Source organism: Ischnura elegans, chromosome 10 (assembly GCF_921293095.1).
Source record: "Ischnura elegans chromosome 10, ioIscEleg1.1, whole genome shotgun sequence".
Lineage (NCBI taxonomy): Eukaryota > Metazoa > Arthropoda > Insecta > Odonata > Coenagrionidae > Ischnura > Ischnura elegans.
Window position 1 is genome coordinate 21313447 of NC_060255.1, and position 18472 is coordinate 21331918.

General features: G+C 38.4%; 1 protein-coding gene across 1 annotated transcript in view; it reads left to right on the plus strand.

Annotated features, from left to right (window-relative positions):
• The window catches only part of LOC124167290 (chondroitin sulfate synthase 1), a 227048-nt gene that overhangs the window by 189505 nt on the left and 19071 nt on the right, over positions 1 to 18472 (plus strand). The gene's annotated exons all lie outside the window — the stretch shown is intronic.

Consider the following 18472-nt stretch of genomic DNA (forward strand, 5'->3'; position numbering starts at 1 on the left):
CAATCAGCCCAGACCGCCCCTGCATAGGACAAGTTATAATGGATGTAAAAGGAAAGAAATTAGTCACTATGACAAGGCTAGCGGATAGGAGATTGTAGAACTGCGTCAAACCAATCTTAAGATTTTTGATTTATTATGATGATGATGATGGCGAACAAAATTATCTAGTGGATAATTATAAAAAAAAAGGCCTCGAGGATAGTGCAAGCCATCGGAAACAGATAGATTCACTCGACACACTACGGCTCTTATCGAATCGGTGTATACACTTGTACACCACGGCCTCAGACCGGAAAACACAGCTGTGATTGAAATCTGTAATTCTTCCACTTGTTTGACCGTTGCGGGCAGCAGCTGACCGTTATCTTCCGTGCTAAAACGTCTCCGCCACGGTATTCGCGGAAGTAGCGCATATATTTGCATGTCAGGACTGCAGCAGGTGCATTGAATTGATGCAAATCCCCCCGTGGTTACGATTGATTGGCGGGCAGGACTATTCCTGCTCGGGCGCGGAATAAAGTTTGCCTTGGCTAGCGATTTATACCTCGCCACGCTTCCCTTGATCTCACATATTTCGAGCGCCGGAAGCAGTGGATTAGCGTCAGGAAAAAAATGCAAACGTAACGGGATCAGTTCCTCACACTTTGGTAGGGAAGCTAAAAGGATTATCGCTGAAGAAAATCCCTGGCACGGCTAGAATGTCAGGGGCTGGTGTTGAGACTTAAAAAATTGGCGACTAAGATGAGAACATCTGCTACTGGCCGTTTCCTTGGGACTAACTCGACAAATCAACTAATTTCCTGCTTCTGCTACTCATACGCTATCAGAGACCTATCAGATTACCTTTCTAAGATAGCAAAAAAACTCAATATTCACAAATGGGACGTTTATCACTCAAACTCGTTCCCCCTTCCGTAATTCAAAGACTATCAGATTAATCTTTTTAAAAAACCAAAAGAACTCAATAATCACCTCACACTTACGGAGGAATGCTGAAAAGGATTATCGATGAAGAAAATTCCTGCCACGGCTAGAGTGTCAGGGGCTGGTTTTGAGACTAAAAAAATTGGTGACTAGGATGAGAACATCTGCTACTTGCCATTTCCTTGGGACTAAATAGACAAATCAACAAATTACTAGCTTCTGCGACTTACAGGCCATCAAAGACCTATCAGATTACCTTTCTAAGATAGAAAAAGAACTCAATAATCACAAATGGGACGTTTATGACTCAAATTCGTGCAATTTCAAGGTTTTAGGATTTAGCGGGGAGGTTAAAATCCCAAAAAAGAAACAAAGATACCAGGTTACAGCAGCCATTTGAATCTTTTCAGTTACCAAATGCGTGCCGGAAAGATTTTTATGCTATTTTAACCTCGCAACCTCTCAGCATCTTCAGATCCAGAGCTTCTTTAAGAAACGCGTTGAACCTTTCGTAAAAAATAAATTGTTTTTTGGATTTTACCGAGCTGTTCACTTGATTTAAGTTTATAATGAAGAGAGACGTCCATTAACAAACGCCTTAGAATAGTGATTAAATCACTTTTATAAGCTAATATCAACATAATATATTGAGTAAAATATGCGAAGGGTCTGGTATACATCCACTTTAATGTTGAGTCGTACAACTAATTTCGACGGTTAATCTTTGTTAGTTACTCTTTAGGTACTTCCAATCACACGAGTACCCAACTTTTACAAATGAATGCGTCGAAATTTTTTGTATGAGCCAAATTAAAGTTAACATATGCTGCACCCCATGCACATTTTATTTCCCATCATTATGCTCCTCAACACCTGGTCTCACACCGTTGATTTCCGACGAAATTATCTAAACTGACACTTTGAAACAATTCGTAGCACTCTCTGGGCTCAACGAGCAAAAATGATCGCTTCGCACATGGGCGTACCCAGCGGGGGGCAGGGAGGGGCAACTGCCCCCCCCCTCCTAGAAGCGAAAATAAATTCAGTTCAAAACAGAAGTTATGAACAAATTTTCCTTTTCAAGAAAAATGATGTTAGTGTAAGACATGGAACTAAAATTTAAAAAAATTATTTTTAAAGCAAATAATTATAAAAATTAAAAAATTGCTGTCATAATTTCCTTAAAATTTTGGTTTCATTAACCTTTTCTGTGCAAAAAAGTTACAACTTAAACGACCACAGCTAGTTTTGCCCCCCCCCCCCAACCCCCAGTTTCGATTCTGGGTTCGCCCATGGCTTCGCATACCATTTTCAGCAAGCTCTTACCATGGGTGTGGCACCTCCGCACAAGGTATATTGAGGGGTTACGACGAAATATCACCACATGCTACCGCTACTCCACTATCATTTCAAAAACGATTGCTCCGTTTCTAAGCGTAAAACTCTCAGTCTCCGTCTTCCTTCGACAATGACTCCAGTCTTGTCTATTCGAAAAAAAATACAAAAGAGATAACGTTTAAAAGGGTTGACATTTACGCGAGCGAGAGGTCATGGAGCGCGCGATCTTCAGGCCGGATATGTGGCCGGCAATTAAAGCCGTGGTCGATGGGATATGGGCGCCACAACAGCATACAGGGCGAGGCATAAAGCATCTGGAAACCCTTAATTCGGCTTCCGCGTCCTTCAGATAAATTTAGAACGTTTATATATTTTGCAGCCTATCAACCCGATAAAAAACTAAGTCGATAGTTTTTGTTCCTCATTATTAATTATGGCCAATACATGCTGTTAATTTCTTTCATTCATTCCCGTAAGAAACGAAAACAGGACATATTGGCCTTTTACGCATTGGGGTTTATTCAACAATTACATGCGCATGAAGCAAACATGCCATGTGAGTGGGTTGGAAGCTAAGTGGTGCAAGTGATTTCTGATTTCTAAACAGAGTTAGGTACAGAAATTAGGTATAGAAAACTAACGAGATCAACTGGATATTTAGTAGTGCATTTGATTTTCCACTCGATGTCAGCACAGACCTGAGATTCACTCGTATCCCTTGGTAACCAAGATTTATGTATTTCCTCTAACAATTAACTTTAATCACTTGTACCCTTTGGCAGCTCACCATCTCATGTATAATAAACAACCACTTTTATCCAGGTGAGACTCAAACCCGCGACCTCTTACTTAGCAGTCAAGGACTTCACCCCGCCGCCACCCAGACCGACAAAATATAGCGATGGAGAGAACGGACTCTTGAGAAAAGAGACGGCGTTCGATACGAGGCAGAATATTAGTCATGGCCGTGTTTCACTATTCATATACTTTAAGGTTGCAGTGCAGTTCAAACTATACTGACGATTTCTTCACGGGACTAATAACCGTGTGATGCTTTCCAGTGTCGTCGTTTCGGTGGCTGACTTAAAATCTATGTCGGTGGCGGAAACCCTTACCCAATGAATATACCAAGAATCCATCACCAGTATCAGACGCCGGAAAACACCACATAATTATGCATTCATCTTATTTTGATTAATTTAGTAAAATTAACTGCACGTTGCATAGTACAAACGTTCAGAACTTTCTTTATTTTAATAGCTATCCCTCGAAATAAAAAAAACAACCGTAGAGATTTGAAAAAGTAAAAGGAAAATATCAAAAGAAAGAAAAAAAGACACTCTGGGTATTGATAGGAAGATTTCACAAATTACAGCGGACCACACGATAGAGTCCCCAACATGTGCAATAGAAGCTACATTCTTCGTGGGAATTATAATTCACCAGGCCCCAAAATATAATAGGTACTAACACCAGCTTGTAATCCATTTTAAAGATAAATAAGAAACAGCATACTAGATATTAGGCGTAAATATTTACCTGATTGTGCTTATTTATTTTTCCCTTACCATCCGGGGTCGAATAAGAATAGCTAACAATGGGCTTTAATATACGCCAAACTTAGTATTATGGCTCAATGAATAAATGAGCTTTGTGCATATGATAAGCATTTCATAAGAAGAGGGAAAATAAATTAGATATAGCTCATATTTTACTTATCCCTAACATGGACGCCACATTAAAAGAGTTTAATGGTAAAGGCTAGTAATATTCTGCCAGTATATCCCGTCTTCTTAGTAACGGTGTAAGCAAAACTAATAAGGCCGGAAGGAAGTGCGAAAAAAATTAGGCGCAGACTCGGGAGCATACTAAAACAAGGCGCCAAGTCATAGTCTCGCATCCCGCACGATATAAGGGGAACGATAACACCATACAATATACGCACAGGGAATGAGATTCCACAAATAAAAATCACCGACACCAAAACAATTCGAACCACGAGTTCTCCGAGCCGAAAGCAAGTGTAATACGGGATAAATTGATGGTCATGAGCAAAATAAATAATAAACAAATGCATATTATAATCATACATTCGATTTCATAAGCAAATTACAAAATATAAATGCCTAGTATTAGGTATATCAATGATTAGACGCGTTGCAAAGGTGATCTCAATAGTACGCTTCCACTATCCAAATACGCATGAAATGATATGCTTCATTGTATGTAGTACATATGCAGCCGATTCAGTCATTCTTACAACAGAAAAGAAATTTTAGTGGAATGAAATTTCAATCAGGGGTGGATTGTGGTCGTTTTTTTGGGGTGGGGGGTCGTTCATTACTATCCGCGGCGCTTTCATAGCACAAAATAGCTCAAAGCAATGCTGTTATCCATCAATAGTTTTTTTTTAAATATTGCACCTTAAGCTAGTGAAACGAAAAATTTAGTCAATATCGGCTGAACAGGACATTTTTCCTGAATTAGGGGTATGAGGCGCCACTGATTTCATATCATTAGCAGAAACGGCATATACACCTTTGCATAGCGAAGTCAGTCTAACAAACTAAGTACTGCATGCGGGATAATAACATCGAGAGACATCAGAATTTTTCCGCAGTTTTATGCGAAGGTCACATAGAGAAAACTAACTTACTGTTCCAATGAATACCCTACCCTACATTTAACGGCGCATCAAAATACGTGGCACCGTTTACTTTATATCAGTCATAATTATTACTAACTGTGTTAGTTTCATTTATTCATACAAAATGTATCTTAAATTTAACTGAAAAATTAAATAATATTTTTAACTTTACTTATTATTATTTTGACCAACGAAATATCGGTTAGTGTAATTTCATAGCTAACCAAACCCCTAAGAAAAAAAATATTACTACGAAAGGACTACAACAAATTGAGTTTTAATTGGTATTGCGGCAAATGCATAAATAATGCAGTACATTGAATTTCGATCGGTGACACAATAAAAGGCTTCGTTCGAAAAGATTTTACCGGCATATTGTCATAGAGTTAATTATTATATCCGGTACAATGGATGATAAGAAATGCGAAATAAATTATCGCCACGATAATACTTGAATAAGGAGTAAAATGAATAATAGCATGTAGTAATTGATTAAATGTCGAAAAGTTAAGCTTTACGTATCGGAATAAATTTCAACGCGTTTAACTTCAACGTATAGCTAAAAATATTGCCAACTTAAGCCAATAAAAAGCTTCTTTAGAAAAATAGCCATGAAGGTAACTTCACAGGTGTGCTTTCATGAAGCTAGTTAGTAACGTATCGCATAAAGAAATATAGCTAACTAAAGCCCTACTAAACAAAATCAAACTAAAGCACTCCAATCATGAATGAAACCATGGAATGTATGAAAAGAAGGAATATACCTTCATATAACGAATGCGATAATTTGAATTTGAATTCTTTGTACCTAGTATAGAATAATAGAAAAGTATTTTGCAGGACTCTTTCTCTTTCATGCAGCCCTTTTAGAGGCCACAAAAGGACCCATACGCATATAATAACTCGAGGGGATACTATAAATGCGACAGCGACTCCTAGCGGAAAGCAAACGCTCAATTCGCAGAGCCATAAAATGGCGCCGAAGGCACGCTGCCCCACGATTTTCGAATTCGCATCAATTCTTCTGTTGCGGTCGAAGTTCACGGGAACGGGGGGAAGAGAGAAAAGTGAACAGGAAGAGTGGGAGACGAGGAATGGTAGGCGATCGAGAGAGAGAGAGAGAGAAAACACGAGAGAGAAAGAGAGATGGAAGTCTTCCGGTGTCGCAAGTGAATGGATGAATAATTTCAGTGTCGATTAAAGTGCCAACTGGGCGAATGAATGAGACGACCTTCTTTTTTTTATTTCGCGTCTCACCCCATTCCAATGCCCTCCCGCCACGACCTCTTCGACTCCCTCCACCCTTCCCATCCCCTCTGTCGCGCGCGTTTCCATCATTTTTTCATCCCGACCCATTCACACTCCGTCCTATGAAAGCTTCCACAGCTCGTCCTCCCACTGCCAGAGAGCGAGCTGATGATGTATGGACGGGCATGTGAGAGATCGATTGTCGTTGAAGACTCGCCATGTGGATTTCCCTCCTCCGCTTTATCCAAAGGTGGCCCCGGAGGTGACAACTAATTAACTAACTCCATGAAAATACACCTATGAAGTTAAGCCCTTCCAATTCGATTTATTTTCCGAATATCGTGCTCTTATTCTCTATTTATTTTTTTCTGCGATTCTCTTTTAAATGGTAGGTAACGAAATGATATTTTGTAATTTGTAATAAACGTAGAGCCATGAAATAAAATGTGATTATTAAACATGGAGAACACAGCTATCGCTACTCGAATAAAATCATTTTAATCCTTCCAATGCATCATGCTACTTGAAATATGAATTATTTATGTATAATATGTATGCTTTAACATTTATAAGCTTTCGAAATAATTATATTGTTTCTCTAAATAGTTCTAAGATTATGAAAATCCGATGACGAGATACACTCGTCAATTGCGCGGTTTGGCACCGAAAGTTCATGACGAGATAAACTCGTCATTACAGCGCAAAGGGTTAACTTGATGATCGAGCGTTTTAATCGAGCGTTTTAATCGAGCGTTTTAATGGCTTGAGTTGGCCATATTTTGATTTACAGTGAAACCTCGGTTAGCGAACGCCTCTGATAACGAACAATTCGGATAACGACAAAAAATTTCGCTAAAAATTAGCCTCGGATATCGAACAAAATTTCGGTTAGCGAACTGATGTGTAGCGGCCATGTTTGTGTTTGGTGCTGTGCGATCCCAAATGGATACAAAGTAATACAATGTCTACAATAGTAAGTCTACAAGTTGTACAATGTGATACAGTACCTATATACCCTGTAAATTGCATATACTAGCGAGTCAATAGGAGCTAGGAACCAATTATTCCTAATACCTTTATTTCTTATGTGGAAAATTGTTTTGGATAGCGACATTTTGGACCAGCTTTCTGGAACGGATTGTGGTCGCTATCCGAGGCTCTACTGTATACGTTTAACTCATTGGCACTCAATCCATTACTTGTTAATACTGTTGTTATTATTCATATTTTATTTTATTGATGCATTCTTGCGGCAAATTTCCCTCGCTTTTTCCCCCATCCAAAACGAAGGAGATAACAACGAACTAACTCCATGAAAATACACCAGTGAAGTTACCTGGAAGATTATTTTTCGAATGAAGCGCTTTTTTGGCTTGATTTTACCTCTATTTTGTATTCAAGTTAAACTCATTTGCATTTAATCAGTAGCTGGGGGGGCGAGGGCTAGGGGGGGGGGGGGAGCAGCAAAAGATATCTTGAGTTACCTTTACCATAATAAAAAATAATCAAGTCACATGCAGAGTTAAAGAAAATTTTCTGTAAATGTGTTACACACATATATACAAGAAAATATATACAAGAACTCCATGAAAATACACCAGTTGCTGCGCCCCCCATCTGTATCCGCCACTGCATTTAATCCATTACTTATTAATACTGCTATTGTTTTATTTATATTTTGCTTTTTTTATACATTCGTGCGTCATATTTCCTTCGCTTTTTCCCTGCTATCCAAAGCTTCGGACATTACAGCTATCTCACTTTATCACATTGTACGCATGAAGTTACTTAGCTGACTAGTAGTTTGAGTGAAGCGTTTTATTAGATTGAGATGGCAATATTTTTTGCTATGCGTTCAAATTAAACTCATCGGCATTCAGTCCACTACTTATTAATACTTCTACCGTTATTATTCATTTTTACTTTATTTATACATTCGCGTAATGAATTTCCTTCCCTTTTCTTGAATTTTTCCCTGCCATCCAAAGCTCCGGATATGACAACAAAATCACTCCATCGTTATGTGCCTATGAAGTTACCTTGAATTTTTGAATTATTATATCGCCCATCCGAATTCATTTTTTAATTCCCAAATGCAATTCACCTTATTGCCAATCCAAACTCAATTTATCCTACACGTTTCCAGGTATGTTCATTAAATACACCAACGGATGAAGTTCGCCAGGAAAAAGTATTTGACTTAGCCGGGATTCGAACCCGGATCTCCCGATTGCCGGGACACACACCTGAAACACATCTGGCCGGCAATCGGGTGATCCGGGTTCGAATCCCGGCTAAGTTAAATACTTTTTCATGGCGAACTTCATCCGTTGGTGTATTTAACTTTGCACCCGTGCGCGTGACTGCGTACAAAGTCACTTGCTCCTGCAGTTCTTTGTATGTTTACTAGTTTTTCATGCATTTTATGGTGATATACATTCATTATCAATTCTTAATAAGTGCTATTTCACGGTGCAACCAGTGATTTCCACCAATTTCCATGGATGGTTTAATCTCAGCATCCGCTATCAATTTTAGCACCATCTAACGACCAAGTCTTTTTAATAATCAACTATTGCGTCGCATATTAATCTGAATTGCTGGAGCTGCTGATCGGAGGGTTCCGGGTTCGATTTCAAGCTGAAACCTTCGGATAACTCCAAACAAATTCCTCTAAGTGCGAGGTGGCCCAGGAAAAGGAACTGGTTCCTTTGTGGAACCCTGAGTTTGTGATATTCACCCGCCTGTGGCTTAGTCAGGGGGGAGCTCTACCCTCACCTAACCATTCCAACCTCCGAATTGTATATTTTTATTTATTCCTGTACCACCGAAAACAGCACCATTGGCTTTTACATCGGTGTTTTTAACTTAACCATTAAATGTACTCGAACACCCATGCCCTGGTTAGGGGAAACTTACGCAAGCAGGACTCGAACCCGCGACTTCTTACATGTCAGGAAAGGACTTTAACCCGCCGACACCGAGGCCAGCAAATCATTAAGTGAGTGAAATTTGATTTAAGCCTAGGGGCATTTTTCCACTTTCTAAAGCAGTAACCAATGTAATTTTGTTTTGCCATCCCCAGGTAATACGGTGCATTTTAAATAATAATAGCGACAACATTCCGAGAGAAAAACACATTGAATCGCCATATAAATCTTTCTCAAAAAATATCTTATGCTTTTCCGGCGTATTCCGGTGGTGAAGGCAGCCCGGGTGCTCAACCGGGTGAAATTCAGCCCTGAGGAAGGAGTACGACTCGTATCGCGAATCGTCGGCATCCATTGAGGAGATTATCCGGTGGAACACTCGAGCAGACTTCACTATAATACTTTCACAGTCCATAGGCCCACGCGAATGATTTAGATCTCCATGGTCACGATGATGTCCAAAAACAGAGGGGGACATAGACCTGGACAGGATACGGGACGGCGCGCGAAGGGAAACTTCATTAATAATTCTCACTTATCGCTCTCGGAAACGGACGCTTATTCATGGCGTCCCAACGACGCGACGCCCGAAATTCATCGCCCTGACCTCATCCTGAACGTGACCAGGCACAAAGCATGTCGGCATCACGCTTCCATGGCTCTCGACTGTTGAGCAGATTACCACATGAACGACGGACTATATATTTCACGACCACAGTCACGATTAACAAGTGAATGATGAGAAGCGTTGGCAAAAGTACTGAGCAAAAAGTAACTGGGTTCAATTACAATAACTTCGTGAAAAATTAATCGATTGCGATAACAAATTACTGATTTCAATAAGTAATCAGTAAAATTGCATTTACATTTGCAAGTTCTTCTTGCAAGATTGTCCACTCCGGAGACCGCCTGGTAATTGTCGATTAGTGCAGTAAAAATGTGGAATAATTGAATCACAGAAGTTGCTAAAGTTGCAATTGTACTTGCGATAATTAACAATTACAATTATAACTGCTATAACAACACAAGGGGTGTCATATTTTTTACCCCATCAAAAGTAGGCAACGTAAGGGTGGCTGAACCGGGATCCGAAGTTACCTGCAGGGCTAAGTAAATCAGTGTAATCAGTAAAGTAATCGTCGATTACGAGCAGGTCAAGATAACAACGACGGTAACGATTCCTCCATCACCGTAAGGAGTAAATTACGAGTAAAAATTACATTTCGTAAATAGTAATCGTTACAAGTACAATTACAGAAAATGTAATCATTACAACCAATCTGATTACATCTACTCGATTACTTACCAACACTGCTGATGAGGAATGTATTAAGCCGAGAGATTATTTCACAAAGCAAAAATCTATAATGACACGTGGACAACGTGGAGAAATTATTGCAATTTCCCTAATCGATGAACGGTTGAGTTTCCTCTCGTAATTTCTAATAACAAAAATATTATGAGAAATCATATAATCGCAACTGATACAATAAAGTAATACGCGAGAATACACAAAGAACACATTAAAATATCAGCGAGAGATTCATATTTTGACTATTTTTTTTAATTCACAGAAAGAAATTTTTTTATTTTGAAGTTTACCGTAGTTGATTAATAATACTCAAGGTTTTTCCATAAATAAAAAGTGTTCAAAATGCCTTTTACATGGCTATAATATTGAAATGCACTCATACATTATTTGTTAATCCCATCATTTGTGTATAAATGATTCCCTCGAGAGATTATAAACTACGCGAACATTTAAATAGCAGAATTTAACTTATTAAGCTATCCAGCAAAGAGCTTGTAACTCTATACATCATGTGCAACAATATTTTCTCCTTTATCTTCGTGGTTTTCCCTTTCATTCTGGGAGTTCTTTTAAATCCTTCCAGGGCTACATTTTCTATCAGGCGCAATTTGCAATACCTAAGGCATTTACTAGCAAGTGAATCATTGGGCTCTTGACCTCAAAACGAACCAAATTTTAATGCAAGTTGAAGAATCATAATTTCTTAAACTTTGCAGTTAGTGAATAACAGAATTTCCTTTAAACTTGCAGTTTTACTGAAGGTAAAATGGCTGTCTTCGCATGTAATATATGACCAGTAATTTCATTTTTTTTAATTACAGCACCGCCGAAAACAGTACTATTTTGGCATTTTACATCGAATTATTTTACATATTCCCAAAAAAACTAATCCCAACAATTTAATCTTAAAAGTGCACCATTTACTATGTATAGTAATGCCTATACCTACACGATAAAATGCTCACAGGTCGCTCAGATGTCACTCACAGACAGAAGAAATGAAAATTACAGCTCTACATTAAAATATTTTCATTTTTTCAACGTGATTCTTTACTGAGCGAATGCTAAACGTAGAAATGGGTTACACAGCAGAGTGCTTCCTAATTCATGGCTCTCTCTGAAAACGTCCGCGGCATCGCTTCGTAAGTCCCACTCAAATGCTTGTTACGTCAATGCGCATAAGCGGAGGTACAAAAAAAATACTTGCGCCACGTACACGCCAGGATACTCATCTGCTCTGTCATTATTTCTCGGTTTGGCGCATTTATTTAACCGCAAGCAATTCCATTAAAGCAAGCACCTCATTAGGGAGGATCTGCCGCATTCGGGGAAGCGGTTATAAAATTCGTTCCCCTCGAGTTAATTTAAAACGATGCCCCGCAGGAGAGCGCGCGGAAACCACGGGTCAATACGAGAGTAACATACAAGAGCCACACGTGCGAGCTGTGGCTAATTATATTAGAGGAAAACATTCCGGTTGAGATCACAAGGCCAAAAACAAGATTTATGTAACCGACGAGTACACTTTGAAGTCAGAAATACTAACTTATCCATTAAAAATCTTTGAATAAAGTATTCATTAATTTTAAAAATTTCTTAGTGAACTGGCAAATGGCTAAACAATTTAGATGAGGTCCAAAATAGCGATTAAGATAATTTAAACGACCACAAGTGAAAAATTAAACGACACAAAGAGTAGAGCATGAGCAGTAGATCTCACCTCATGTCTTGAAGGCTGGAGAGACTCATTAAACGTGGCAATGATTTAGTGAAGAGTTCTCGGGATCGCCACCGGGTCAGGAACTGCACAACTGCCGACGTTTCGATGCCCGTGTAGACAGCCGTGAGGACGAAGCCTGAGTCGGACATCGAAACGTCGCGACGCGTCGGTAGTTATGCAGTTCCTGGCCCAGGGGCGATCCCGAGAACTCTTCACAAAGTCTATTCGTAGGGAAAGCACGAAATCTTTCTTCGTGGCAATGATGTTTTCAAAATATTAATTCTAGGTATACAGGGACTAGCCACGGTGATAACTGTTACGGGAGTCACCCGCAATGCACAAATTGTGCGAAAACTCCACACAGAAAAAATCATTCGCCCAGGATTTTTTCGGTGATACTTGGAAAGTTAACACTCCATATTTCACATAAGGTACAACGTCTTCTTTTAGAGTTGTCTCTGAAATCGGTCGCTTGGGCATGAGATAATTCTCAATACTTGTAGATATCTGTGCAGTAAAAATACAAATTGTCATTCGTTATTTCAAATATTTAAAACACTACGGCCTAAAATGGACCAAATCTATATTCTATATATATATAAAAGAAAGTCGAAAATCGTGTTAGTTAGAACACTTATAACTAGAGAACGGCTGCACCGATCTTAGTGACATTAGGCTCTTTGGATTCGTCTCAGCCCCGGATAACATATAGGCTATTAAAAAATAGGAAAAGTTCCCAAAAAAAATTCATCTTTATCTTAGAGATATGTTTTTAGGAGTTGATTGTTAAGACGGTCAAAAAATTAAGATTATTTTTCGTTTTTACCAATGTATTGACTGATCTTTTTAACAATATTTAAAAAAAAATTTAAATGTTCAAACATGTGAAAAATATTAAAGTAATATTAAAATAGTATTAAAATAATTGAATTAGAGGTAAGCTCAGCTCGAATTGAGTTGTCAACAAACACATAACTACCGTGTGTGTAAACAAATCTCCAAGCAATTGTTGATTATCAGTAATGTCCGTGTACTCTGCAGGAATTCATATCTTTTAACTTTGTAATAAACGAAGACGAAGTCACCAACTATCTATCTGAATATTTAAAGTCCTTGGACGCACCTGGCTTACCACGGCACGATTTACAACTAAAGGTAGGCTCTGTGTTCATGATCTTTCGAAACTTAAACCAACCAAAACTATCCAACGGAACGTGTTTGGTTATTAAAAAACTGATAATGAAAGTGATTCAGCCACTATACTCAAAAGAAAATTCAAAGATGAGGAAGTTCTCAATCCGAAGATTCCATGATCCCAACTTATATGCCCTTTTGAGCTTAAACGTATTCAATTTCCAATTCGTGTTGCATTCGTGATAACGATTAACAAATCGCATGGTCAGTCTTTCAATTTTTGTGATGTTTGTTCTCATGTGTCAGTGAAAACCCATGATTTTCTCATGGTAAATGATATGTGGTATGTTTACGAGTCGGTAAACCATCCGCTGTATTTTTTCCTTCGCTTCAAGGGCGCAGCTAGGAATTAAGGATAGGAAAACTCGCCAAGGTAAGCGAGAGATTTGTGGGCCCTCCCAAGACATTTTGTAGGATAAAAGGTTCCAAATCGTAGGTTTTGCGGCTGTGTGAACAGTTAAATATTTTGTGACTCATCCGTTCCCCTAATATTAATAACCAAATGTTTTATAAAAAGATTCTCTGAGCTTTTGGGGGGGGGGGGGTTTAACCCCCATCCCCTGCTTCGTTTCCCTGCTTCGCTTCGCTATTTTTATTTAGCTTCATTCGCTTTATCTTGCGTCTGATAACAAAACAAAAACTGTTGTTTATCAGAAGGCGCTTGACGCAAGACATTAAACCCGAATGTGTAGGGCACACCGTGGTGCGTTTACGCATGCAGCACGTTTACGCAGTGCATTTTTTCCAAACAGAGATATTATAACTGGCGCGCCTAAAGTCATTTGATACGAATGCTGCTTCATAGGGGCTTTTCTTACACTATTTTGAGCATCAGTCAAGCGTCGGTCTAGCGTTGCGTTAACCTGCCCCGTGAACGAGCCAAGTTTACGTTACGGACTTAGACCTAAAAACATTCTTTTACGATTAATAACACAAATAGCCAACAACTGAAATTTTTATTTCGTCAATATTTTCTCATTTAATTTATAATAAATTAAATATGATTAAAACGAAACAGCCGCTCTTTATTTATAAATGGTGCAAGTAAACCATAAGTTCATTGAATGTTAGGCGGTACGAAGTTTGCCGGGTCAGCTAGTAAAGTTATAAATAGCACTAATGAAATATTTATAAACCGATTTCATAAATGCATGAAAGCTTGAATAAAATATTAATCAACTTGATAAAATACGTAATTTATTCCGTTTTTAACGGGAATAATGAAGCATTAAACGCGTGCTCCAATGACGCGGGTACTGGCTCGGGGAGACCAGAGATCTTTAACGAGACACAATGCCAGCTTTGAAGGGAGATAATTCTATACCCACTCCAATTAGGTATTCATAACGATTCCTCGGAAAAACAAAATCGAATATATTTAATAATTCCTTCGAAACAAGCATAAAAAGCCCGGGAGCCTTAATCAATAAAAGCAGTCGATATAATTTCCCACGCCATGTGTATTTAGGTAGTATTATTACCATGCATATCTTCGAGCAACTGAATCAATACCGTTTCTAAACCTCATGAATACATTAGTGTTGGATGTAATTTTTTCTTCGCATTGTGAGATGATTTTAAGGTTAGTTTAGCCTTTGGTTGTAACGTGGAAAAAATCCGGGTACAAGCTAGAGCATAAGATGTAAACATCCATAGAAATGCGGAACATTCAATGAGATTCCTCAGGATTCATGATCTGACACTGTAGTACTACTCAATTGATTACATGTACACATTATACACCCTTCGTTTCAATTTTGCAAATGCAACCACTAGCAGCCACTAACATGTGGTATTGAAAGAAACAATGTTTTCCTTCGTTCCCAAATTAATGCTGACAAGAAAAAGTAGCCCTTTGAGAATTAAGGTGTTAAAAATGAGGGATTAATCTTTACAATAAAATGCTAAATAGGTCTTTTAATCTTTTATTCTTCATCTCCTTACCTGAACATAATTCTGGCTTCGGAACATAATTTCGGTGGAACATAATTTATCTTCGTCTCCTTCCCTGAGGCTAATAATTTCGGTGAAATTGAACAACACGCTTTCCTAACTCTCGAAAATAAAGCGCGATACTTGAGATATCATGAACTCGGCGTCACGGTATCTTTTACCATCAAGACAAAATAGGCGCCGTTCAAACGATGAATGGAAATGCCAATTTCATGATCATTCGAATGATTTTGCGCAAGAAAATCCATCGTGCAAAACGTCCGCAAGGCGCCGATTACATTGCAAGAAAATAAAAAAGCTTTCCTACCCACACAAAAAAACGGGTTTCGCCAGCATTAAATGGACTTCAGCCTCTGGGCATATTCTTGAATGATGACAGCCATCATGGGACGCCAAGCATAATGAAAGGCAATAATAGGTTCTCAGTGACTTCCAGTTGACACTGCGTTCTAGCAACTAGCAACACCAAATGTGGTAAAAATGACAGATACTTATATAAACATATCCTGGTTAATCAATGCACGTCTACGATAGATTAGATTAGATAGATTTTTCTATTATTCCCTTTTCTTTTTCAAAATATATATTTATAATTTATGAATATATTTTTATTTATTTATAAATAATAGCAATAAAAGTAATTAAATTTGTATTTGATAAACAACTAGATATATCATGAAACCTGGCTACGTTAATACGTGGAACATTTTTTTTGAGATCCCTATGATTTCACTTTATATACATTCTAGATCTTATATTACAACTGAAACAAAAATCGTGAACTAAGATGACAAAAAATTATCTTTGATGATTGTGACTGATAACTTTGTTCTTCCATCCCCAAGAAAGCCATCAGGATGACTACATTTTGATCCTTCCATGTTGTTGCAAGGTCGTCCGATATTAATTGCCCATTTACAATAATGATCACTAAGTAACAAAATCGATGGCATCTTTGAAGGTCTGAGGAACCGCGTTCACCTTGCCAATTTATGGCCTTACCATTATAACCACATATTTAGATGATTAGATGACCATAGGTGGAGGTTGCGAAAAGGTCATGTTTCAGTGAAATAAAGACTATTGATGATGAAATTGATTTTTAAAAAACGATTGAGTGTAGGATTGCAAAGATCGTGGCAGAGAGTTTCGCCAACCTTTTGAAAGGTGGGAAAAGGAGAACAATAAATTGTTAACACGTCTCCTCCTGTTGAGTCAAATTCCATAAAATTTCTCTTCTCAGTGTGACAGACTTCATTTCCTTCCATATTTTCTCACGACTAAATTCTCATCATCTTTCATTTCCTCTTAAAGTATTCTTTTTACGTTGATAAATGGAATTGAGTGACATATTCGAGCCACGACCAGTAAGCACCCGAAACTTGAGCCCTTTTTAGAAGTGAATTCACATCGCCTCATTAGTCACAGAAATTACTCTCTAATTCTTCTCTGGTACCTACTAATATTTGCGACAAAGCTCAGAAGTTACTGGAAATGAATATTTTTGCGTACCTAATCCAATCACCCTCAGCCATATTTACGGTAGGTACTTAGGATCTGCAGTGTTATATTATGCGTGAACATCAAAATCCTGATTACATTATACGTTAACATACATATGCGGATTTAGAGGGGCACATGCCCCCCACCCCCACCCAGACGCTGAAAGAATAGACAAGATTTTTATACGGTTATCATTTCATTCGTTTTATTTTGTGTAACACAGAGCCACAATCATTTAATTTAATATTAATAACTTTCTTATAAAAATAAAGATAATATTTCCTATAGTAATAGTTGTATTTTGTTTTTAATCCAAAATCTGAGGAGGAGAATTGCACTAGAAAAAGGAGGCGTTCATGAACAGGAAGGAGCTTCTGAGAGGATCGTTATGTAAGAGTTTAAAGAAAAGGTTAGTGAAGAGTTTGATTTGGAGTGTAGCTCTCTATGGTGCGGAAACGTGGACACTGAGGAAAAAAGAGGAGAGAAGATTGGAGGCATTCGAGATGTGGGTATGGAGAAGAATGGAGAGGGTGAAATGGACGGAGAGGATAAAGAACGACGAAGTGCTGGATATGGTTGGCGAGGAGAGGCAGCTTTTAGATGAGGTACGGAGGAGACAGAATGTATGGATGGGAGGAGTACTTAGCGGGGAGGGGATGTTGAAAATAGTGTTAGAGGGTAGAATGTTAGGCAAACGAGGGAGGGAATGGTAAAGAATAGGATTTTTAGATAGATTGAAAGGGACTATGCCTTACAGTGAATTGAAGAAGGCAGCGCTGGAAGGAAAGGGAAGCTCCCAGAAATCTTCCTTAGTACTCCATGGAAACCTACCTTAATCGGTAGAATATTATAATAATAACGAGAAGACCTGTCAGCTTGTGCCCCCCTCACCTCCCACAGAAAAAATTCTGGATCCGCCCCTGTTAACACATACGGGTTCATATGTGAATGAATGAAAACTTTTGACGGCCCAGAACGAGCATGTACGAATGCACGTTCGTTCGCATGGGCCGTCTGGGCACTGGGAACTGGATGGAAAAAAATATGCGGAGAGGAAAGAATGAGCCGAACAGAATTTTAAGCTAGTGCATACTAAATAGCTGCCATAAAAACTCAATTTTTAGACAAGTAAAAAAAATAGAAGGCTGAAAGACGATGAACCTTAAGTAACTCAAGTAAAAGTACTAATACGAATGCCATACTACTTACGAATGAAAATTGAACCGAATAAGTAACCATATTTTCCAACTCCCCCTAATCAACCACAGTGTAATCGTCCAAGAATCGAAGAACACTTACTTACTCTCAAAAATTTTAATATTAGCGGAGAAGATCATAAAAAAATCTTCAGGTACGTCATTCCACTCCTTTATTCCTCGGAAGAATTCCTTCAAAATGTGCGTTCTCTGCTTCTTGAACTTTAATTTTTGATCGTTCCTTCCTATGTAGCGGGGTGAGTCCATCTTTTGACTTATTACTTTTCAAGCCCAATTTTTTACAAACGCTTTGTAGACCCAACCTAACCTTAGTTAAACGAGACATTGCAATTTTTCCACAGGATTTATTCGAATACGACGCGTTTCGTTGTAACAACAACATTATCAAGGGCCAATCGATAATGTTGTTTTAACAACGAAACTCGTCGTGTTCAAATTAATCCTGTGGAAAAATTGCAATGTCTCGTTTAACTAATATTAAGAATT